General features: G+C 44.2%; 1 long non-coding RNA gene across 1 annotated transcript; it reads right to left on the minus strand.

Annotated features, from left to right (window-relative positions):
* Positions 1 to 348: 348 nt before the first annotated feature.
* On the minus strand, positions 349 to 25,111 carry LOC310660779. The gene is made up of 3 exons (XR_014503639.1): positions 24,976 to 25,111; positions 3,066 to 3,256; positions 349 to 448 (listed from the first exon to the last, which is right to left on the minus strand). It is a non-coding gene; the product is annotated as an uncharacterized lncRNA (long non-coding RNA).

The following is a 25,111-nucleotide window of genomic DNA, read 5'->3' on the forward strand; positions in this document are numbered from 1 at the left end:
CAACGGAAGAGGGGAAAATAGCTATGTAGAGATGGAGAGTCTTTACCTGCTTATTCCGCGAGAAAGTTATTTCCCCATCTAATGTTGCACATGGCTATTGTGGATGGAAGAACAACACAATGTTCTCTATAAAGTTCAGGCATGGAGTTAAGAATCGGCTACTCTACTTGAAAGCTATCTTTCAAATTCTGTGTTCCTTTTCTTTCTCAGCTTCCCAGAGAGATTAATTTTACAGTCTTTGGGAACAGAGACAAAGGAAATAATAGCGAAAGGTAGAGATTCATATCAGTGAACTTAGTTGTGTGTGATTTCTTTCATTAAGAACAAAGAACCTCTAAGGGAGATTTGGCGAGTCTAATATCCGCAGGCAACAAAGACTTCATAATGTGTCCTTCATTAATGCAAGGCTACGACCTCACTGCCACTTTCAGCTGACTGTCATCGAATGCTGAGAAAGAAGCAATGCAAATGCCTGTGTGAACCAGCCATTGCATTCAAGGAATCCGTAGATGCTAGCTCTTGCCTAGTTTCCTATCACAGCACTGGAACACTTATCCCACAGTAAAGCTGCAAAGCTGTGCCCTTGCCATGCATTGTTCCACCATTTGAGGGATTCGGAAGTTCCAGACTGACTGGTTACATTTGGACTTAGATCAACATATCAGGCTATGATGTAGCCCTTTGTTCACACACAGAATCCCTTTGCTCCCCCATTTGCTGGAGTGCACAACTAAACCAGGAAGCCTTTTTATTAACCATAGTTTCCTGTTTCATTCGAAACAAGAAACTATGGTTGCCAGTTTTAGAACAAGTCAGGATATTACAAATTGTTTGAAGTTGGTTTAATATCCTGGCTTGTTCCAATGATGATAGCCATAGTTTCTTAGTTAAGCTGCAACAGGAAGCTATAGTAAATTAGCGACTTCCTGGTTTAATCGCAGGTTGCAGTGAAGGGAGAAGCAAAGAGGTTGCGCATGTGAGTAAGGGTTTTGTGCATATCTTTGCTTAGTAAGAGGAGATGTGATCACCTGGCTGTTGTGTGTTCTATCTGCCAGCTCTGATGCGTGCAAATGTTTAAGTACAGCCGTAAGTGGCCACAATGGCAATATTCCCACAGCAAGGCTGGTCATATTATCCATTATGTGGGGATGGGAAATTGTAGTAGAGAATTTGGTTAGTATTTTTTTATTTGAAATATTGATTGTCTGTCTATAAAAATCGACAGTTGCACAAATTAATGTACAAAAGCCGAGACCAGCAAGAAGACAAAAAATAGCAGCACTTAAAAAAACAACCCCAAAACCAAACCTAACTGCATCATTTCTGTGCTGCCCCATAAAAACCAGAGTTTTCTGAGTGGCTGACATCAAACATTAAACGTCAATAAAAAAGCCAATAAAAGTACAGCAGCAAATGGCAGCAAGGGTACAAGTCCATAAGTAAGATGATCTAAAGAAACCCAAACAAACCTTAAAAGCATAGGATAATTTTAAACAATGCCATCAACATTCAAAATAGTGGCAGCAGTAAAAGTGTACCATTACAAATTCTAAGAATTGGTAAAAGCCTCAGTGAACAAAATCAATTAAATTTGCCTCCTGATTAATTGTCAGTAAAGTGCATTCCTTAAATGGAGGTTCAGTTCTTGAGATGGCTGCCAATCACCTGATTTCATTTGCTGGGAGAATCCTGATAGGGCTTTGGAGACATTCATGCTGGGGAACATGGTTCTTTCATGCGTCCAGGGACCCGATGCATCTATCCCAATGTGCTAGCGGAAGCCATCACAAAGACTCCCACTAACACAACTGGGCTTTCCTCACTCTTCTCCCCCTGCGTGCCTCACCCAAATCTGGAGAGGAGAACCCCCAGAACAGTGCACGGGGGGGAGGGGGAGGGGGGAGGCAGAAATGCTTGCGCTGATGGATCATCTGTAATCGTATGATGCTGAATTCCACCCCAGTTCCAAGCTGTTGAGGCCTTCAAAGGTTAAGGCCTTGAACTGATGCCAGAAAGACACTTGGAAGAATAAGTGCAGCTATTTGCAAAATCAATTTTGAAATAAATGAAGAAGAAGAAGAAGAAGAAGAAGAAGAAGAAGAAGAAGAGGAGGAGGAGGAGTTTGGATTTGATATCCCGCCTTTCACTCCCTTTAAGGAGTCTCAAAGCGGCTAACATTCTCCTTTCCCTTCCTCCCCCACAACAAACACTCTGTGAGGTGAGTGGGGCTGAGAGACTTCAAAGAAGTGTGACTGGCCCAAGGTCACCCAGCAGCTGCATGTGGAGGAGTGGAGACGCGAACCCGGTTCACCAGATTACAAGACTACCGCTCTTAATCACTACACCACACTGGCTCTCAAATGCTATGGAAACATACCCTCCAACATGTTGAGTCCCAAAACTGGGACATGCGTCTTCCCGTCTGTGCTCCTGCGCATGTCATGTGACCTGTGTGAGACCATAAAGCCCAAAAGATGGATATTTTTGGGGGGGCGCATGATCTCATGTCATCTAAAAATGTGCGTTTTGGGGAGCCACGTAAGATCACAACACCAGAAAAAAGCACGGGGGGGGGGGGAGATTCTAGCACAAAATCAGGCAAAAGGGCTGCCGTGTTCTTGGCGGCGGGGGGGGGATGGGATACCCTGGTTTTTCCAGGACACTTGTGGGGTATGTGAAAATACCCAGAAAGCTGTGAACGTTCTGCATCATATGTGGTTGTCTATAACAGGAATGGGGAATCTCGGAGATCAAATGAGGCCTTCCAGGTTGGGGGGGGGGAGAGAAGAAACTATCCTATTGTAAAAAGGGAAAAATCTCATTTGCTGCTGTGTCTTTGTTTGCCTCTCAACCTCCCGAGGATTTGCATGTGCCCCCCCCCCGAGCGAAATCCAGAAGGAAATGCAGCTTTCATGCTGAAAAATGCCCTCCCCCTGCAAGTCTATAGCTGCCCCTAAATATTTGGACAATTCCTTTTACTCCATTAAAAGAGTCTTTCTGGAAATGCATTGCTGAGCTAATGACAATGCAGCAATGTTTTAGTAATACTACTGTAAGCGTTTTACCAGTTTGGTTTCCGTCCTCATGGGTAATATATTTCCATAAGAAAATGGTGTGTTTCTTTCTTTCTTTGTTGGCGTCCAGCCTCCGGCATCCAGACTGGTGAAAGGCGAGAAGGATCCAGAACTCATATAGCGCTCTTTGCTCTTCCAACATGACATCCTTCAGAGACGGAGCTGCTGACTTCAGATGTTATCTGCAATGTACGGTCAGGGATTGACCTCCCTTTGATCTTGCTCCTTTGCCCTATGGCATCCAGCCACCACCTGCTGATGCTGAAGCCACAGGGCAGCCAGCCCTGGGCTGTGTTGGCAAAGAAGATGGAGCGAACAGCGTCGGGAGAGCCGGGGATCTGAGCAGGCTGGGGAGGGAGCCTGCGAGGATCAAGGGAGAGGAAAGCCCTGCAAGAATTAGGGGGAAATCTGAGTGAAATGGGATCTCTACCTAGACAGGCAGGAAATGTGGAGAAGAAGAGGAGTTTCTGATATCCCGCTTTATCACTACCCGAAGCGGCTAACATTCTCCTTTCCCTTCCTTCCCCATAACAAACACTCTGTGAGGTGAGTGGGGTTGAGAGACTTCAGAGAAGTGTGACTAGCCCAAGGTCACCCAGCAGCTGCATGTGGAGGAGTGGGGAAGTGAACCTGGTTCACCAGATTACGAGTCTACTACTATTAACCACTACACCACACTGGCAAATGGTTTTAGATGGAATTCACATAAATAAAAGCAAGGTACTTTGTGCCATAGAGCAATCCTCTGTTGGAAAGGCTCACAGGAGACAGGGTCCCCTGGAGTTGGCACCCCTGGTGGTGGATAGAAGTCCTTGCTCTGTCCTTCCTCAATGATTCTCTCTCATTCTCTCTCTCTCTCTCTCATGAGCCGTTCTCTGGTGGTGTGAATCAGGTTTAAAGAAACACAGCAGAAGGGAAGATTATCCGTGGGTGCGCTGGTAGTGCCCTACTGCCTGCTGTGGGAAGGTCCTCCTGCATTCATGGACACTCTAACCCATTTTTGAACCCTGATTCCTCAGGGTGACTACAAGAGGCTTCCCTGCTGCTAGCATCACCCTTGAACCCACACTGCTGATAATGAGGTGGAGGTAGGGAGGCTGGGTACACTCTGCCCTGTTTGCATGTTTTCTTGAGTCCCATTCAGAAGGCCTGAATACAACTGAGGAATTTGTATCATTGCGTCTGTCCTTGCTCATTTTGCTTGCCATTTCATAATCCCATAGCCTAAGGATTTCTCTATCCAACCTCAACATTCACCTTTCGGCACTTAGGAATACTTGTGTGTCTGCATGTGTGCGTATGCAAACCGTATTAAATCCATTGGGATATGTATTTGTGCAGGATGCAAGATCTGTTCCAGAAGAAGGAATCCATAATGAATACATGCTCCTTCAGTGCTCTGTTCACTGACCAGTGAGTGAGTGTCCCAGGATTCATGCGAGCTACAGAGTACCTTTAGGCCTCATTTTTTCATACTGGATCTGCAGTCCCCTGTGTGTACAGATGGGAAGTACATTCACAAACAAACACTTCCCCTGTCACCATGGCGATGAAAACACATTTTGAACAGTTCAGCAAAGTGCACAAATTTGCATTGGGCAAAGCCTCTGCTTTCCACAATTAACTGTAGCATATCGGTATACTGTTAAGCTTTAAATGTCCAAGACAAGAAATTGCCCGCAACAGGAGCAACTGTTTTTATTTTTAAAAAGAAAAACCCACAAGTTATATATATTAAACTGCTTACTCTCCAGGTGTTCTTCCTTCGGACAAACCACTTTAAATAGTTTCCAGGTTTCTTTGCAAACAATGTTACATTTGCTAGTTTATAGTTTCCTGCCTCGAGGCCCGTTAACATGTATTCGAATCAATCTTGCTACTCTGTAATCTTTGGGACCTCTTCCCTCAAATCTAGTGCACTTTTAAAAATGCCATTAAAAGGTTCCTCACTGTCTAAGCCGTCACAGCTTCGTGGATGCACATTATCTGGGCCTCGGGCTTTGTCTACATAAACTCATTTTATGTTTTTATCGCCACTGCAGTTCTTATCTGGGTTGTCATCTGTGGGCGAGTGATCCCTGACGTACGCAGGCCACATATCCCTAGTCCTTTGTATGGACGGAGACAAATGAGCTGTTTCACAGACATGCCGTTTCCTATCATGCTATATCCGCTCGCTGCTATCTTCCTGCAGTGCGCCCAAAGATTACCCTTTGCCCATTGTGTATATGTCTGAAACGCAACATTTGTTATACTAATCACGCAGCGCTCGCAATGCCCGAGGAAACTCGCCGTGCTCTCCATTAAGAACGAACAACACCATTTATCTCTCGAGGCAGAAGGAACGGTGCTTTAGGGTTAGAACAGTTTCACCTGTAATCCAAGCAGACCCATTGGGCTGCTGGACTTTGGTACCAGCCCAGTTCTACACTGGCTGCAGCCTCATGATCAATTTCCCTCTATGGTGGGGATGGGGAACCTTTTGGCAGACTAAGGGCTGCATTCCTTCGTGGGCAGCCTTCCAGGGGCCACATTCCAGTGGGTGGAACCAGTGGCGGAGCAAGCCGATTGGGCGCCTGGGGCAGGGCCAACCGCCCATGGGGGCACTGCGGGGCCTCCGACTGCGGGGCCTGCCTCTTCCCTCTCAGCTGCCCTACAGCTGAGGGGGAGGCCGCGAGCGGACTGTTTGGGGCAAGCGAGGAGCCTGCGGGTGCTCAAGCCACCGCATCACTCCCAGGAGAGATGTGTGGCTTGGGCACGCTGCAGGCCCCACAATGAGTGCCACCCACCATTTTGTCACCCCCCTCAGTGGGGACACCCAGGGCGGCCTGCACCTACTGCACCCCCCCTTGCTATACCCCTGGGTGGAGCAAAGATTTTTGGCATGGGTGCGTATATCCATTTCAGTTTCTTTCCACTTCTCATTTTTCTGGTCTTAAATTCCATTCTCCAGGTTTCTACATCAGATTGTGATTTTATTTATTTTTCAGCCCACATGAGAAATCATCATCATTTTAGTGCAATTTTCTCCCAATGTGCACATTACTGCAAAGCAATTTTTTTCAATATATTTCCAACAAAATGTGCCTTTTAATGCACACTTTAATGCACACTAGCATATGCACTTTGGTACAGATTACTTGGTTGGAGAAGTGTACTGCAGAATTGAGAGACGTGCTTTTGTGTTTCTGTGAAGTGCCACATTAAGTGGCATCCAACTTTGCATGTTGTTGTTGTTTGGTCGTTCAGTCGTGTCCGACTCTTCGTGACCCCATGGACCAGAGCACGCCAGGCTCCTGTCTTCCACTGCCTCCCGCAGCTTGGTCAAACTCATGCTGGTAGCTTCGAGAACACTGTCCAACCATCTCATCCTCTGTTGTCCCCTTCTCCTTGTGCCCTCCATCTTTCCCAACACCAGGGTCTTTTCCAGCGAGTCTTCTCTTCTCATGAGGTGGCCAAAGTATTGGAGCCTCAGCTTCCCCCTTCCCCCTTGCAGCCCCTAAAAAGGCTTATCATAGGGTTAGAGGCACTCTGGGCTGTGCCACCCAGAGATACAATGGTGAAGTGGGGAACACCCAAAATTTAGTGCAGGAAATTTGCACCAACATTGAATAGGCCTCCCAAACTCCTAGAGAGAGTTGTGATGTGGGGAGACTTCAAGAGAGGGGAAAACCCCTTGTACAAGCTCAGCTTCTGAATCTGTAGTGTTTGATACAGCCCATCGGAACTCGCCAGGCCATTACTCCATCTGTCTCAGTAGTGTTTGCAGTAGGCTGCCCTCACTTATTGCCCTCCAGTTCCCAGCAGCCCCAGTCAGCCTGGACAGTGGTCAGGGATGATGGGAGTTGTAGTCCAATAACATATGGAGGGCACTTGCTTAGGGAAACCTGATCTACGCAGACTAGAGGCAGTTCCCTGGAGTTTCAGACCAGAGCCTTTCCCAGCCCTCCCAGGAGCTGCTGGGGATTAAACCTGGGATCTTTTGAATGCAAAGCATATGCTCTCCCACTGAGCTATGGCTTTCCCCCAGTGTGTACCAAAGCCACCAATGTCCTTGTTCAAAAGCAGTGCCGCTGTGAGTACCAGATGATGGGAGAAACACCAGGAGGGCTGTTTTCTTGACACTCTGCTTGTCAGCATCCCAGAAGCATCTGATTGGCTACCAGTATACATACAGAATACAATACAAGATATGAAACTGAACCAGTGAGTTTCTTTTTATGGTTTTATGTAGATTAGTTGTTCCTGAGAAATGTGGTGCATGAAAGAACTCATGTCTGCAAAGGAGCCTGTTTTCAATCCTCATTTTGGTTTTTTTGTTTTGTTCTTTTTTTGGGGGAGGGGGTGGACTGACCTTCCCTTGAAGAAATCTCCCTTTGATCAGAATGATTTCATGTTTGACTCTTCCCTCATCCATACACATTAGTTCCGAGTCGCAGTCGTAACCCTCAGTCAAATCTGCTCAGACAGACCTGTCTCAGCTATTTGAGCCACAGAAATTATGTAGGCACCTCTAGTAGATGGCTGTCAGTAACGCTAAGCCTTTGCCGTTTTGATATAAAGGCATGGAGTACTTCAGGTTTCTTGATTATTTCCAGAGGTTCTCAAGATGAGGTGTCTGCAGTGTGCAGACTGTGTGTTTATCAGCAGCTGCACTCCATTCATTTGGAATTGTATCTCAGCTGCTAAAGTAGGAACATAGGTGTCATATTATATTAAGTGTCTGCTTTGTGTTCTGTGGTACCAAGCATGGGAACTTGACATTGTCATGGTCCCAGAGAGAGGACCTTCAGGGTCAAGTCCAAGCAGAACGACAAATTCTAACCTTTGGAAACTCCAGGAGCACTTTGGATTGTATCCAAAGCTAGTCCCACTTGAGGGAGATCCACTGAAATTAATGAACCTAAATTAGCTAGATCTATAATTTCAACATGACCCTACTCCAGCATGTAGGACCAGCATGGGATGCAACCCATAGCCTTAAGGGCATGCATTCTCTGTTGACTTACAGGTATCCAATATGAAAACAGGATCCATACTCAAGTTCGGTGTGTGTGTAGAAGACTATATGTAGAGGAAATCCTGATCATTTCCACTGAAGATCTCAGGGTTAACACAGTGGGTTGGATCCGTAACAACAGTACAATCCTCTGCATGTTTGCCAGAAGCAATTTCCACTGTGTACAATGGGACTTACCCCCCAGGTCTGCATTCAAAGATTGCAGCCTAAATTAAGACCTATTTGGGTATTTCTTTTTGTGAAGAGAGAGTAGGGTCATGGACTCTGGCCCCACCCCTGCCATTGTAGTCCCTGCTGGTCCCATCCCCATGTGTAGCAATCTCCTCTTAACATGAAATTTAAAGAAAATCTACGCATCATGTCCCATATAGTCTCCTAGATATCCATTGGGATTGTTATGTACTGAAGTTCTCACCCTGGGCCAGCAGGGGGATACTGTAGATAGTTTTCACTCAGGGCCACATATGCAAATAAGGAATTGAAAGTGACGTTCAGTGTTTGGCTAGTTACAGAAAATTGTTACTGTTGCGTTGTAGTGGAGCTCTATATAAGCAGGCTGGCTGAACCCTTCAGTTCAGTTCTGTTCTGGCCTGTGAATAAACAAGAGCTGTTTGAAGAATCGCTGTGTCGTCTGATATATTCACCCACAACTTAACAGGGATAATTCTGCCTATTTCTTGTGCATAGTTGTCCTTTATCTGTTGCAGTCCTGAATCATATTGTAAAAGCGTTTTACAAATATTTGATAATAGACAGTCCCTAGTCTTTGTTATTAACCTGTCAGCTTGCTTAATCAGCACTTAATATTTAAGTACCTGCTTAATGGTACCTAAACTACTCAAACCAAGAGGGATTTGTTTCGTTTAATTCTTTCTAAATCTCAGAATACGTCACCATCCTATCTTGATGTATTAAATTTTTATACCTATAAAAACTACACACACACACCCAATATCTGAAAACGACTGGTCATATTTCTTTCCAGCTCATCACAAATAATGAAGTTAAGAGAGTTTAGCAGAAGATAGGGATTTTATGGCAGCTTGATCCTTGGAGGACTACTAAGAATTGTCTAGTTTCACAATCATTTCAGATTCCTTTACAGGCAACGAAACTTTCTACAGATAAAATGGTTGCTAAACTGCTTAATATATTAAGTTAATGGCTTTTCCATTCTATCTTTACTTTGTGCCAGCCAATAAGATGACAGAGTAACTAGTGGTCATGTATATATTTAATTTTATATACTGGTGCAGTCTTTTAGGTTTGTGTCAAATAACTGGAATATGAAAAACTGCTCCGTCTATTTACCAAAAATTAAAATAAACAAAATGAAAGTAATGCCACCTCTGCATTGCCTGTCACATTGATCTCAGATGCTTGGCAAACATGTTTTTGAAAATAGAAGGTCTTGGGTTCAATCTCTGGCAACTCCAAGTAGGTTTGGGAAATGCCCCAATCTAAACTAGGTTGACCAATGGTCTGTCTTAGCATGAGGCAGATCCTTAGTATGAGGCAGATTTAAACATGGTAGACTATGGCCAGGATTGCAGTTTTCAGGTTAATATCCAAATCTTTAATGGGTAGGATAACATCTCCCACTCTTCACAGCCCAGTAAAAACATTTGGGATTTGTCCTTACCTCAGAGTTTGGTAATGCGTGCTGATTTTGTCATGCCAATTAAGTGTCTTTGAATTAAGCAAAATACCTTTTCCTTGTGAAGGTAAAGGTAAAGGGACCCCTGACCATTAGGTCTAGTCGTGACCAACTCTGGGGTTGCGGCACTCATCTCGCTTTATTGGCCAAGGGAGCTGGCGTACAGCTTCCAGGTCATGTGGCCAGCATGACTAAGCCATTTCTGGTGAACCAGAGCAGTGCACGGAAACGCTGTTTACATTCCCGCCGGAGCGGTACCTATTTATCTACTTGCACTTTGATGTGCTTTCGAACTGCTAGGTTGGCAGGAGCAGGGACTGAGCAACAGGAGCTCACCCCGTCGCGGGGATTCGAACCCCCGACCTTCTGATTGGCAAGTCCTAGACTCTGTGGTTTAACCCACAGCACCACCCGCGTCCCTTTTTCTTGTGAAGGAGAATGCATATTCTTATTCTGGAGAAAAACGGGTAGCAGGCAGAGATTGTTTTGAGAGCACCAACTCTTGTTTCACTTCAGAAGGTATTGAGCTATACCAGGCACCTCATCAGGCAAAAGCTTGTGCCAAACATCTAGAATTTTATTTATTTTAAGCATCTATCTATTAAAAAGAAATGTATAAATGGGTTTTCAGCCTGGTTTAGCTTATGAATGGGTGAGGTGAAAATGTAGCTTCCTCTAGCTAATTCAAGGCATGTTAATTTACAGTGTATCCCTATGCATAGCTACTCAAAAGCTACTCAGATGTCTACTCAGAATGAACTTATTCCCAGCTAAGTGTGCCTAGCATGGCAGCTACAATGTTCAACAGGGTGTTTGGGGATCTGAATTAGAATAAAGAGTTACTTCCTTTAATGTCAAGTTTAGGTACGGACATTACAGAATGAGTGGTGTAGTAGTAAATTTGGAAGTGCAGGAATTCATCCTGACCAGCCCCTCTCAGAGTAAAAAAAAATGCAAGTGGCTGTGTTGATCTATAGTCACATACATCCCGCCCCTGCCCCAATGCAGGACACATTTTCAAATTTATTAGGATCAAAGACTTTCACTGAATAGATGTTTATAGAATAAATTCACCGTGTAAAAGAGATTTAACAAAAGATCTCAAGCCAGCTGAAAAGCAATCTTTAACCTTTCAGTTAGTCTTTCTATGCAAGACTGTTAGCATTTCTAACAGTGAAGAGCGAAACAGTGAAGCAGGAACCCCATCTAAGAAACCGAAAGAGCTATCCAGTGTCTTCTTGTTTAATTTCCGTACTCTCCACATTCACCCAATGCTCATCTGCCACAAACTTGAAAGCCTCATTATCACCTGATCCATTTACCACCAGAGCAAGGAGGTTCTATCAATTGCCGTGGTGCTCTGGCAGATGACATCACCATTTCTCTGTTCTAGAGACAGCCCTGGAGCTGAGCTCCCTGCTGTTCTCTCTTCGCTATGCCACAGTACAGAACACAGAAAGTAGAGGCTGCTCAGATTGCTTTCGGATAAGAGTATTTCAGCTCCTTTAATAGATTAAAAACGCTTTGGAAAAGCTCGAAACCCATTCGCCGCCATGTTATCTTTTTGCTCTGTAAATAACCTAGCAAAGAAAACACATCCTGTGGATTTCTTTTTTCTTATTTTAATTTAAGGAGGTGTCTTTGGGTAACATTCTCATGACTCCGCACCTCTCATCTTGACCTTCTGCCCCAGGTTCTGGTGACAGGAAGTCAGTTGGATTTTGGAGGGTGGGTTTCGATTTCAGGGATGCTGCTGCTATCCCAGAAAGCAGGCAATTGATTGAGGTCAGCAGGTCCCACACATACCTTCCTCTTTGTTTTCCTGTCCTCCGGGGCAACAGCTTTGAATAACAACTCTTCTCTTCTTGTAATTGAGGACATAAAAATCATTCTCAGAGGCTCAGATCCTGGACTTTACAAGCCATCTTCTCAGCGGGCCCTAGACTCCAGCTATTGTGCCTGTTTCGCATTGTGCCTTTATATTCTTGACCCTGCTGCAGACTGTAATCAAGACCAAGTCCCATTGTGCTAAGAACCACGCAGAAACATAAGAAGCTGTGATCTTTGTCTCAAAGGGAATAGTGCTGAAGATAATCAGGCGGGAGAACAGGGACAAAAGGCAACATTTGAGCTGCTTTTGCTGGGCCACCAGGTAGCAGCATACACATGGCTCTCACATTGTTTGTCCTGCGGTGAATCACAAGAGTTTATGCTTCAAGAGGTGCAGCCCGGGCACCTAATGAGATAGGGCACAATCCAGCCAAATTCCCACCAGTCTCTCCTGTTTAAATCAGTGGGAGATGAAAGCTTCACTTTGGGTGAATTGCTGCAGTCACAACTGACTGGGGGCAAAATAGAAGTTTGCAAAAATTATGCATGGCACAGAGAAAGTGTCCAGAGAAAAGTTTTTCTCCTTCCCTCATGAAACTGGATCTTGTGGACATTCACTCAGCACATAGTTCAGCTGTGGAACTCACTCCTGTAGGAAGCAGTGGTGGCCTACAAAATGGCCACTGTGCCCTCGCATGAGAAAACAGGATGTCCCATCCCCCCCCTGGGACATGTGCGGGTTATGCTCTTGTACTTGGGTCCTGTTTGCAGGTTTCCCACAGTCACTGTGGGCCTAGATGGGCCATTGGCTCCTGGTTTCCATGAAGTCACTTGAAGGTTTGAATGAGTTGTATGCATGAGTACAAGTTGCCCATAAGAAGAAGAAGAAGAGAAGAGTTTGGATTTGATGTCCCGCTTTATCACTACCCGAAGGAGTCTCAAAGCGGCTAACCTTCTCCTTTCCCTTCCTCCCCCACAACAAACACTCTGTGAGGTGAGTGGGGCTGAGAGACTTCAAAGAAGTGTGACTGGCCCAAGGTCACCCAGCAGCTGCATGTGGAGGAGCGGAGACGCGAACCCGGTTCCCCAGATTACTAATCTACTGCTCTTAACCACTACACCACACCGGCTCTCCTAAAACTGGAAACAGGTTTTCTCTCTTCACTTGTCCCTACAGCACTCTCCATTTGCATGCTGTTGTGCATGTGCAAGCTCTGTAAAACATCAGCTGAGCTCATGGAGGCCAGGAGTGGGAGCAGAAGCAGCAACTACCCTGATTCCTTCCCCCACAAATTCATCCAACAGTGGGAGGAAAAAAGAGGCTTACATCCACTGCAAATTGAGTTTCTAGTTCACACTGGCAAATTTATCAAGACCTTTTTTCTTTTTCTTTGCAAATATGTATTGATTTCACTATGAGCGTTTCTTCCTCACTCATCTTTGAAACCAGGCATTTATGCTACAGTAAATGCAGCAACCTGATGCTCAGAAGATAAATGGGCCTGGTGAGGGCATGCCATATTTTATGAGCTATTTTTGTCCTTGGCTATGACCTAAGCTGAGGTTGTTTCAGAGCCAAAGACCACTAATAATCTGCACGGAACACATCAACATCCATCTCCTGTAAGCTCAATAGTGAGTTGTTTCTTGTGTCCCAAGTCAAAATGAAACATATATGGGTTTCTTTACACATTTATACATATTCCATATGGAAAGAGTCAACAATGCAAGCCTCAGAAATTCCTCTCTTTGTGTGTAAAGTGGACATATTTGCTGGAACTTGCAAGAGAATGTAAAACAGTTTTAATGGCATATTATATGCAACTCAAATTTATATCACGAAGCTCCATCTCCCATCAAAAGGAGAATGAAGAGAATATTTCTTTTATTATTGCAATTATTTTGTTTACTAGAATTTTCCAAGGGAGAAAACATTTCTGAAAAGCTCTGAGAGGGTCTCTCTCTCTCTCTCTCTCTCCCCCCCCTCAGTGTCCTTGAGTTCCCTCTAACATGTGGGAAATGTCTTTAACTCTTTATGAGTGGGTGGAAGAAAGATCAGCATTTGGGAACAATTTGGTTCAGAAACCCCATGTGGCTAAATCAATAGGTTTTGTGCTCCAGGGCTTACAATCAGTTCCCGCTTGATGTTCTCAAACATGCATCTAAGATATGCTTCCTGGAGGGCTTTGGGGCCCCCTCTGCCCTGTGAGGCAAAAGGAGCTGTTTTGCACAGCCAAATTCCTCAGTGCACTCTCATGCACATAGGTGGACAGAGGTATGGAGGAAAGCTTGTGGGAACTCAGCTGTAAATGCAGGAGACCATCTCTGCGACTGCGTCTGCAAGTTTAAGTAGGGCCACAGTGATAAAGTAGTTGCCAACTCGCCAAGGATGCAGCCTAGTGCAGCCTTCCCCCAACAACCCTGTGAGGTTGAGTGGCTGGCCCAAGGTGGAGTGGAGATTTGAACCCTAGTCTCCCAGGTCCTGGTCCGCTATTCTAGCCACTACTGGCAAGTTCCACAAATCTACATTTTAAAAATACAATAAATTACAACACAATCCTATGTATAAGCTAAGTACAGTGGTACCTCAGGTTACATATGCTTTCAGACGCTTCAGGTTACAGACTCCGCTAACCCAGAAATAGTACCTCGGGTTAAGAACTTTGCTTCAGGTTGAGAACAGAAATGCTCCAGCGGTGCGGCGGCAGTGGGAGGCCCCATTAGCTAAAGTGGTACCTCAGGCTAAGAACAGTTTCAGGTTAAGAACAGACCTCAGGAATGAATTAAGTTCTTAACCCAAGGTACCACTGTAAATTCAATTAGACAATAGCCAACATGAAGCAAGTGGTCTTCCGCTCATGTAATGGAACTTCCCTCTCCTCCCCACTGAAATCCATTTCCCTCAGTGGAATTGGGGTCTGGAAGCACTGGAATCCATTCCTGGATCACTAAACTACTTGAAATGAATTCAAATCTCTAGGCCTGATGAGCTGCGCCCAATTTAAGAAGGATATTGGCCAGCTGGAATGTGTGCAGTGGAGGGCGACCAAAATAATCAAGGGTGTGGAAACCAAACCTCATGAGGAACAGTTGAAGGAGCTGGGTGAATTTAGGCTGTAAAGGAGGAAACTGAGAGGAGATATGATAGCCATCTTCTAATATCTAAAGGGCTGTCACACGGAGGATGGAGCAAGCTTGTTTTCTCCTGCTCCAGAAGCTAGAACCCAAACCAATGGATTCAAGTTACAATAAAAGAAATTCCAACTACAGTGGTGCCTCACAAGACGAAAAGAATCCGTTCCGTGAGTCTCTTCGTCTAGCGGTTTTTTCGTCTTGCGAAGCAAGCCCATTAGCAGATTAGCGGATTAGCGCTATTAGCGGTTTAGCGGCTATTAAAGGCTTAAAGGATTAGCGGATTAGCTGCTAAAAGGCTATTAGCAGCTTAGTGCCTTAGAAAAAGGGGGTGAGGAGCGAAAAAAACCCCCCAGGAATTGCAAGACATTTTCGTCTTGCGAAGCAAGCCCATAGCAAATTCGTTTTGCGAAGCACCTCCAGTGGTGGACTTTCCTTGCTTGGAGGTTTTTAAGTAGAGGTTGGATGGCCATTTGTTACGAATGCTTTGAGATCCCTGCATTGCCGAGGATTGGATTAAATGACCCTCAGGGTCTCTTCCAACTCTGCGATTCTACGAGGGTATTTATAGAATGCATACAGGAAGTGCAGAAACATTTAATCGTTCATTTGCCTTTCATAATGTTAAAATGGACTTTATTTGGGTATGTGAGATTGTGTGTGATATTTTACTGTAAGCTGCTTCCAGTACAGATGCAGTCTTTTATGAAACATGTCCTAGAGAAGGAATGAATAAAACATTAACCAGCAATTCTGACTTTCCTTACACCTTTTCTATACAGCTATCTTGCAACTTATGATTTGATTTTTGAAAAAAAAAGAGGATTTCTTTATTAGGCAAATGTATGCATAAAAGAGTTCATCAGTCAAGAGTACCGTAAATGTTATATACATGCCTAGCCTCCAACACCTCCCCCCAAAAAAACCCCCAAAACATTTCCACTGGTCTTATGACTAATCTGAGAAAACCTTCTCTGTTGGCATTTGAAGGCCCTCTGCTATCTTTTCAAACTTAAATCTGCCAAGTGCTGACACAAAATCTAAGGTGGGATGAGACATCTAGATTTTTATGTCCTTCAGAGCATCTGGGATCTTTAAAACCAAGAAAGGCTTTATGATTTATTACCTTTAATTGTCTCACACGGATGTTAGACAGAATAGATTGTTGCAAGAAACCAACATAATGCAGATGTCCCGCTGCTGACACTTTGCAGGAGGGAGTATTTCTCCCATCTTTTGGAAATAAATAATTTTTTTTTTTAAAAAAAATCTTATCTTCCCTCATTTTTCATGACACATTTTTTTCCCCTTTTACTTTTGTCCAGGTTTGGAGAGACATTTATGGTCAAAACTAAAAGCAAAGCTGCAGAGTTAACGTCCTTGCAGGCACGTTCAGTGCCCCAACACCCTGCACAGACTATGAACTCAACAGGAAACCATCCTACAAAGTCGCTCCATTCTGCTGTGAAAACAGATTCCTCCATGGGGGAGTCGGGGTCTTCCCTTGTGCATTGCTGCGGATACTAATCTGTATTAGACGTTTACTGTGCTCCTCCTAGAGATTTGCTGGCCTCACAGGAAATGAATAGGTACAAAACAAGGATGGTCAAATCAATCAATTAACGCTTTCGTGTCTTCTCATTTTTCCAACTTTTTCTTCAGATCACTCCGTTTCTGAATTAGTTTGATTTTTTTTTTTTAAAAGCACCAGTGTACAAATATTAATATGCATTTTCAAGCACATTTATCCTAATATATGCCACTTTCCTACACATTTTTTTGATTTAATATATGGACGTTTAAAGCACTTTTGCTTAATGTAATGCATTTATTCTTATTCTTATTTATTTAATTTGTACACTGCCCTTCACCTGAAGATCACAGGGTGGTTCACAACATAAAAATGCAAAATGAGCACACAAAATACATAATAAAAAAGAACAAAATCAAACCAATACCCCCCAAGCCATTTGCATATCATATCATGGTTTTTTTTATTTAAAAAGACCTCCTGAAAATTCATAAGCATTTTAGTGCGCTGCTTTCCTAATACAGTGGTGCCTCGGGTTAAGTACTTAATTCATTCTGGAGATCCGTTCTTAACCTGAAACTGTTCTTAACCTGAGGTACCACTTTAGCTAATGGGGCTTCCCGCTGCCACCGCGCGATTTCTGTTTTCATCCTGAAGCAAAGTTCTTAACCCGAGGTACTATTTCTGGGTTAGCGGAGTCTGTAACCGACACATATGTGACCTGAAGCGTATGTAACCCAAGGTACCACTGTATACATAGAATCATAGAATCATAGAATCATAGAGTTGGAAGAGACCACAAGGGCCATCGAGTCCAACCCCCTGCCAAGCAGGAACCACCATCAGAGCACTCCTGACATATGGTTGTCAAGCCTCTGCTTAAAGACCTCCAAAGAAGGAGACTCCACCACACTCCTTGGCAGCAAATTCCACTGTCGAACAGCTCTTACTGTCAGGAAGTTCTTCCTAATGTTTAGGTGGAATCTTCCTTCTTGTAGTTTGGATCCATTACTCCGTGTCCGCTTCTCTGGAGCAGCAGAAAACAACCTTTCTCCCTCCTCTATGTGACATCCTTTTATATATTTGAACATGGCTATCATATCACCCCTTAACCTCCTCTTCTCCAGGCTAAACATGCCCAGCTCCCTTAGCCATTCCTCATAAAACACTTTTTTGCAAATAAATTTCCATCAGTATAATGCATATTGCATCTTATTTTCACTAACAGATGCACTTATATGCATACCTTACCCCAGTACACATAGTTTTGCACATATTGGCTGGAGAACTGCATTGCAAAATTCAGATGGGTGAGTTTTGAAGGACAGCCCTCAGTGTGCATTTTTTTCAGAAAGTGTGAGATAGGTTACGTTCTCCTTTAAATGTGAATTGGATCAAATTTCTCCCTATCCCTAAATCATACCCCATCTTGTTACCATCATACTAGTAGCAGGAATCACAGGTGGTAAGAAAAATAAATATCTGCACGTGTGTGTGTGTGTGTGTGTGTGCACACACACAGTGCAACAATATATTCTCTGTAGATATTCTCTTTTTACATCATCAAAGATGATTATGTATGAATTCCATCAGGGTCTACTGCCATGTTGCCATCATAGATGATATAAATAAAATGGTTAGAAAAAGCAGCTATCATACTGTCTTAAAATCATTCATTTCTCCTGCTGCGCTGTGTCCTGCTGAACTCGGAAACACTGAAGAGACAGGAGAGTTTAATTACCTGGATCACCATGCAAAGATAAAGCCAAACCCCATACAAGTTCTCCTTTCCAGACTGCTTCCTGTCTTTCCAGGCCAGGATGAATCTTTGGATATCCTAATGCAGCTTTCCAGCTACTTCAGGACATCAGCCAGGACCTATGGATGGTTCAGTTATGGAATAGGAATTTTGCCCAACTCTGGAAAAGGTGGATTTTGATGAACTGATGACGGAGCCAGCCTTTGCAGATTTGGGGAAGGACAATAGCCAGACTTCAACAGGCAATGGTTGAAGCCCAGTACATTGACATAGGCGGATGAGGACTTTGGCAATCTATATCAGCATGCATGCCTTCAGGCTGAACCTGGAAAGGCACGTCTGTGCCACCCTGGTCTGGAACTCAACGTATTGTTATTAAAAATAACAATGTTATTTATTTATTTATTTATTCATACATACCCCACCTTTTAATGGCTGTTGGAGGAGAGCTGTTAACCCAAGACTCATCTACACTCCTCAATTATATCATTATAACTGTGTTATAATCATGTGACGCCAGATGGCACTGTAGAGCCAATGGGATTTTCCATTAAGAGCTTTTATAGTGTTTTTTTCTGTAGCATTTTAAAAAAAAAATCTGTATAGATCCAGCCCCAATAAAAAGTCTACATGAGACTGTGAGGCTAAAGCAGCTCCTCTTCTACCTGGTACTCCGATGGGTAATTGGTAGAAGCTGGGTCTTTCCCCCTCCTCCTGAGTAGAGCCTTCTTCCTGGGTACAGCTGTGTTCAGAGAGATGTACGGCAGACTAACAAAGAATCATAGAATTGTAGAGCTGCAAGGGAACCCTTCTCCTTGCAAGTGTTGGCTGCTTGTGTATATACTTCCGTTTCTTATACATGACTTTTTTTACATCTCAACTCGTCTGTAAGCTCCTTATGTAGCCACACCAGGGGTTTTAGGTGCTTCCCACTTTTCTTCCTTCCTGGGATTGCCTGTCTTTGTGCCTTCAATATTTCACCTTTAAGAAGCCTCCATCCCTTCTCTTTGAGTATTTCTGACCATGGGATCTCACCCAGTAGTTCCTTAAACTTTATTTTGAAACTGGCCTTCTTAAAGTCCAGAGAGCATGTCTGACTACACTCAGCTTCCTCCCAAGGTTCCCAGTACTTTCACTTCGTCAATCAGTTCCTCTCATTAGTGAGGACCATGTCCAAGAAAAATGACCCCCTTGTTGCTTCTTCCAAATTCTGGGAAATGAAATAGTCAGCGAGGCAACTGATGAATTTGTTGGACCTTACATTCTTGACAGAGTTTCAACAGATATCAGGGTAACAGCATCTTAAAAAGCAGAGACATCACCTTGCCGGCAAAGGTCTGTATAGTTAAAGCTATGGGTTTCCCTATAGTGATGTGTGGAAGTGAGAGCTGGACCATAAAGAAGGCGGATCACTGAAGAATTGATGCTTTTGAATTATGGTTCTGGAGGAGACTCTTGAGAGTCCCATGGACTGCAAGAAGACCGAAGATCAAACTTATCCATTCTGAAGGAAATCAACCCTGAGTGCTCACTGGAAGGACAGATCGTGAAGATGAGGCTCCAATACTTTGGCCACCTCATGAGAAGAGAAGACTCCCTGGAAAAGACCCTGGTGTTGGGAAAGATTGAGGGCATAAGGAGAAGGGGACGACAGAGGACGAGATGGTTGGACAGGTTTCTCAAAGCTACCAGCATGAGTTTGACCAAACTGCAGAGGAAGTGGAAGACAGGAGTGCCTGGTGTGCTCTGGTCCATGGGGTCACAAAGAGTCAGACATGACCAAATGACTAAACAACAACAATCTGCTCTAGGAAGGCATCATTCAAGTTTTCAGTCTGGCTTGGGGGTCTATAGCAGACACCCACAGTTAGGTTACCGTTGTTTCCCTCTCCTATAATTTTTGCCCATATACTCTCAAACTGCCTCCCATGCTCCAAGTCACGGATCTCTCCACAAGTGGGATTTTTGAAATTTACTAACACTGCCTCTGGAAAAAAATGCACAAAGGTTTCCATCTTCCTATCTGCACCATCAGGGATAATGCCAGCAGAGCAGCAGGAAAATGCATTTCAGGCTATGGCCTTAGAGCAAGCAATCTTTTGCTTCTGGATGCTGTGGCCTCTGTGGGAAGCTTCATTTATCTCAGATAAACTCAGCTGCGCCCTGCATTGAGGATGAGGCCTCTCTGTTGACCTGCATGCAAAGAATTCCACATGGAACCTGTATGCTTCTATTTCGAGAAACTTAAATAAATAAATAAATTTGAGGTTCCATATTCCCCTAGGGTTTCCATATTCCCCTAGGGCAGGGATGGAGAGCTTTTTCTACAGCCCAATAGCCACATTCCCCACCTTCTGGGGGCTGCATTCCAGCAGTGGATGGGGAATGGAAGCCTAGCTTCATAAGATTGTTTATACTTGTAGATCTGTCTCCCATCCACGCAAGCAAGAGGCTTTCTTAGAGTTCAGGGACACACCTCAGCCAGCCAAAGACCCGGGAGAGGAGACTGAGAAGAGCTGGTGAGCGGTATGGCCCAGGGGAGTCCTGAAGTCCAGACAGAGAGGCCTGGGGGGGGGCAGCATTTGCTCCCCAGGCCTGAGGTTCCCCACTCCCACCCTATGGAATGAGGCTTGCTGGAGCCATTTGGGATTATTTAGCAAGCACAATCCCTTTCCTACAAGCATCTGGGAGGGTGAACTTTTGCCATCTTCTTGTCTCCTGATAAAATATCTGATTACCTTCTGGCCTGTTCCAACCCAACAATATTTACCCCTCAGGGCTGTTTCCCCCACCGTCTCCCTCTGGCCAAATAATATTTTCCTATGGAAATAATTGTGGGCCAGGATGTTCACATTTATTGAGCAGACCACTTAAAACACTTGCCAGGGCTTTAATGTTTTGCGAGTTTGTGTGTTCCTGAGACGATGCTTATCTCACAGGCGGCCTCTGTGCGTCCACTCTGCCTCCAAAATGTGAATTTCAATTTAGGTCACTTTTGGGGTTTCTTTTCTCCTTTGGTTTTGCCTAGTTATTGGTGTTTCCAGATTTCTGAGTGATGGAGAGAGGATGGCGAGCCTGATCAAGATGCTCCTTGCTGTAACAGATCAAGGGTTTATCTAGCCCATTGTCTTGTTTCCAACACCAGCCATCCAGATGTCTAAGGGTGCATATAAGCAGGGCATCACAGTTAGGAATGGAGAATATTGTCAGTTTCAGTTCTCTCAGTTTCTCATTTGCCTAGTCCCCCCCCCCAGTTTTCTACATTTCTACAACTGTTTCATAAAAATCTACTAGCATTTTAGTGCAAATTTATCCTGAAACACACATTTTGGTATGCAGCTTGCCCTACCCTAAGGCACTTTAGTTTGCCATTTTCACTAATAGATGCATATGTACACAAACTTGGCACTAGCATGTGCATTTCTGTACGTACACACAACTTTGCAGGAGAACTGCATTTGAAGAATACTGAGAAGTGTGTATTTGTATTTCAATTTGTCTACTGCTTTGTATAGTGTGAATTAGCTACGTTTGCCTTTAAATGTGAACTTTCTCTCTCATTCCCAATAAAAGCAATCCCCGTCTCCCGTCACACATTTTCAGCATCTTATACTCAGAGATAAACATGGAAGTCTTTTTTTGTACAGGATGTTTTTGCCACTTGAGCCACGTAAAGACCCACACCCAGGGAACAAAACATTACAGTGTGGACTGTTCCCATTCAAGGTTCTTGCCAGGCACCTCATAGTGGTGAGGAGGAATGGAGGTTCCCCCAGAATGTCTGCTTTATATACATTATTTACACAATGGGCCCCACGTGATTGGCTAATTCCGGGATTCTCCTGTAGGCCAATCAGGTTGCAGATTCACTTCCACCTGGAGCTGGATTGGGTGGTTCCTGTGGACCAATTAGACTGCTGCATTCTGAATCCTATTGTTCTAGGACCAAACATACTGCTACATTCTGAATCCTATTATTCTAGGACCAATCAGACTGCTGCATTCTGAATCATATTATTCTAGGACCAATCAGACTGCAGCATTTTGGATCCTATTCAACTCAGTACATAACATTAGGACACTCCATTCAGTTTGCCCTATCTCTAATTTTTTGCTCCTCTGGAACAGATGCTCAACAGTCATTGCCCACTTTGCGTTCTCAGTCCTCATTGGGACATTTTGGGATTCCCCCCTGCCCAGTTAAGATTTTTTTCTCTTAGGTTTTTTTCTGTGGAGGGAGAGGAGGAGACAGTGTCACGCCTCTGACAGTGGTGCTGTGCTAATCAGATTGGGGCTGGGATATGGGGAGGCAGCAGCAGTGAAGTTGGGGGAGCTTCAGGGTAGCAGCCCATAGGCATTTGCACTTATTGGGCTGCAAACACCCCACAGTCCCTCACACCATGCTGCTGCTTCATTTCCTTCCCAATGAGCACAGCACCACCACTGGCAAGACACCGCCACATGCATGCTCTCCATGGACTGCTGCTGTTCCTATGCAGTTCAGTGTAATGGTTAGAGTGTTGGACTAGGAGCTGGGAGACCAGAGTTCAAAACCCCACATGAGGTGACTTTCGGCCAGTCATTGTATTTCAACAACCTAATCTACCTCACAGGGTTGTTGTGAGGATAAAATGCAGTGAGGAGAACCCTGTATACCCTTGAGCTCCTTGGAGGAAAATGATCACACACACACGATTATTGGGATTCCTTAGGTATGTAGGAAAGGTGATTGTTCTTTGGGGAGGGTAAGGAGACCATTCTAACATGGCTCCTTCAAGCAGGCTGAAGACAACTTTCTCCACGCAGCATGAGTGTATCCATCATCCTTGATTCGGAGGATGATAGTTTATTATTTCAGCCTAATTAAAATCAGTTGGATTGTTTAATTCCATATCCCCCCTCCCAATCCTCGCATCTGTTCTTCATGGGCAACATAGCAGTGGCACGTGGCAGAACTGGAACTCAAAGAAGATGCACCAGGGGACCAACGAAAGCAGATTTGTATTCTGCCACGCTCTCACATACTCGCCAATGGAATTTCCACGAGATCTGGCTTCACTGAAACGAAGCAGCTCCTTTCTGCAATCTCCCCGAAGAAAACAACATCGCTGTATACAAGGAGCTTCCGTGTTGCCGGCATTCCAGCTGTCTCAAAGCCACAGCATGTAACTCTCTCCAGATGTAACCCTTCAGCCCCCCACCCCCTTATTACAAGATTATTCTCCTTAAAAATAATAAAAGCATGGAAAAAGTTTTCGGCAGGTGCCGATCAACGTCAGAGTAGAGAATTAGATGGTTCCCTCCCTTTTCTCCCCATGTGTGATCCCCCCAAAAGAATGCTCCCCAAGCCACTGCCCCATTTTGCCCACAAAGCCTCCTAATCTTGAATAGCTCCGTAATTCAGAGAGAGAGAGAGAGAGAAAGTCCCCCGTTTCCCATTGAAAGAAGAGTGTTGAAAAGGTTATAGCTGCAGCTGTCAATTTCCACTGATGGGAAGAAAGTAGCAATCTATCAAGAACATCACTCTTATGTAGAGAGTTCTTGAGGGTTCAGAGGCTTCCATGCACTTGCATTCTTATCTTAAGATGGGAACTGTGTTATTTTGTATGGAAGCATCTAACTTTTTCCAACTTGGGTTCATTTATGATCCCTCTTGGTTCAGGTGTGTGTGCGTTAGGGGGAAGCGCCCATCAACGGGCTGCTACCATGTATTATGGAACTGACTGGCCTTTTAGCAGCATTGTACTAAATCTTGTGCTTCCCACAGACATTTGGCTGGCCTTTATGAGAACAAGGATGCTGGACTAAATGAGCCGCTGGCCTGATGCAGCAGGCTCTTCTTGTGTTCTTAAAACAATTATTTGGGAGCTCCTTTTGAACAAATACCAGGAACATAAGAAGCTGCCTAGTACTGACCCAGACCATTGGTTCATCTAACTCAATGCCTGGTAGGCAGCAGATTTCCAGTGTTTCATAGAGGGGTTTGTTTCAGTCCAACCTGGATGTCTTTAAAGGAGGATTAGACAAATTTGTGGAGGAAAAGCCTATCAGAGGCTACGAGCCACAAAGGCTGTGCTCTGCTCCCACGATCAGAGGAGGTATACTTCTGAAAACCAGTTGCTAGAAACTACAGGAGGGGAGGGTGTTATTGCTTTCAGGTCCTGCTTACAGGCTTCTCAGGCATCTGGTTGGCCAATGTGAGGACAGGAAGCTTGGCTAAATGGGCCATTGGCTTGGTCCACAGAGTTTTCTTATATTCTTATGTAATGTCATTCACAGATCATGTAAGGTAAGCCAGAAGAGCAGCCTCCTTGCTTTAACTGCAACGTTTCTTAGCCCTGATATTTGCAGCAAAACAAAAGGTTTTCCAATGCTGATAAATAACAACAAGCAAAAAAGCACATTCAGTTTCACAGCTTTGGTGTCTGAACTACCAACCCACAGGGCTGTTGTGAAGATAAAATGGGGGAGTGGAGATAACAATATACACAACCTTGAGTTCTGGGAGGAAAATCAAGATACAAATATACAATAAGCAATGAATATGTGCAGTTTCACAACTCTCAGAAATATATATTTGAAACACTTTGTCAACCTTGATAAACAAAGAGAAATTATTGTGTTCAAATACAGTCAATAGTCATTTTAATTTGCAGCAGCTTTGAGATATCCAGATATTTTGTGGTTGCATTTGTGGAGACATTTTGTATTTTATATTTTTGCTTTATGGTTACTGCATATTAACAAATAGCATCCCAGTTAAGACAAACAGACCAGTAGTGGTTGTGTGGGGAACATGGAAACTCAGCAGGTGGGGGACTGTAATATTCCATTTCTTTCTGAGGAAAACACCCATTTATTTTCAAAGCAAGTTACTTTTCAGGAAAACCTACCAAACTCAGTCAGTTTTGTTTTATTCTTTAAAGGCAGCACATTGTGTAAATGAAATAATGGGGACACAAGCAAACTTACCGCCATGCTCTCCTCCATTCAGCTTCTCCTGCTGCTTTCTGAAGGGCCTCTCCTGAGTCCCAGGTGGAGTGGTCAACATTCCTTCCTCTGATTGCTTAGCAACAGTGATTAAGTGACCTTAGCAACAGAGGCCTAC

This window comes from Podarcis tiliguerta (genome assembly GCF_965153285.1).
Source record: "Podarcis tiliguerta genome assembly, chromosome: 12".
NCBI classification, from domain to species: domain Eukaryota; kingdom Metazoa; phylum Chordata; class Lepidosauria; order Squamata; family Lacertidae; genus Podarcis; species Podarcis tiliguerta.